At 52.0% G+C, this 757-nt stretch overlaps 1 long non-coding RNA gene across 1 annotated transcript; it reads right to left on the bottom strand.

The window, feature by feature from the left end:
* On the bottom strand, window positions 1–757 carry LOC108525446 (uncharacterized). Its single transcript, XR_001884275.1, has 3 exons — window positions 726–757; window positions 177–246; window positions 1–71 (listed from the first exon to the last, which is right to left on the bottom strand). It is a non-coding gene; the product is annotated as an uncharacterized LOC108525446 (long non-coding RNA).

A 757-nucleotide genomic window follows, 5' to 3' on the forward strand; every position in this document is an offset into this window, starting at 1 on the left:
CACTCAGAAAGTCCTGGAGATAAGGATTCTTGGGACAGAGTTCCTCTTTGTGTGTGGTGAGCTTCCCCTGCCTGAAAGAGATTGGAGATTGATCAAAGAAACCGCACTCTGATGAGTTCTCCTGCGTTGTGTGTACATGTATGTTCCCCACCCTTATCCACACATCAATTACACACCATGCTATTGCAGCATCCAACTGTTTGTCCCTGTAGAGTCCACCTTCCTCTTTTAGGGAGCTCAAACTACCTGTACAGAAATAACAGAGACAAAGTTAGGTCAAAGCCTGGGGCACCCTCCCCCTCTAGCCAGCCTTCCTCTGATCACCTGACACCTGCTGTCACCATCTCTCCAGCACTTGGCTCTTCCAACCTTTCTGGGATATACACTAGTTGGGGGAAAACCTTGGCCTAGGAGAATCTAGCTTCCATCTTTCCGTTTCCAGCTTAGTCATTAGCTTTGGGACCGGGGGCAAAAACCACATCTAGCAGTCCCACAGTAGTGCTCTGGTTCAAGTCCTCACTGTCTCCAAGGCCTAGCAGCCCATTCCCGAGATGGCTCTTGAGCAACTATCGTGGGCCCCTCAAGTGCTGGCATGTTGTGCTCAGCTCCTCATCTCCAGTCCTTGAGCTCAGTAACGTGGGAGGGTCTTGAAGATAACGGCAGCGCAAGGACTCGGCTCGCAGAAGGGAAACACAGGGCACTGGCCGACCCTGCCACCACCTCACCCTTCAGATCCATGAGGATGAGTCGTGGCGTG

Source organism: Rhinopithecus bieti, unplaced genomic scaffold, assembly GCF_001698545.2.
Source record: "Rhinopithecus bieti isolate Rb0 unplaced genomic scaffold, ASM169854v2 scaffold_53264, whole genome shotgun sequence".
Taxonomy (NCBI): Eukaryota; Metazoa; Chordata; class Mammalia; order Primates; family Cercopithecidae; genus Rhinopithecus; species Rhinopithecus bieti.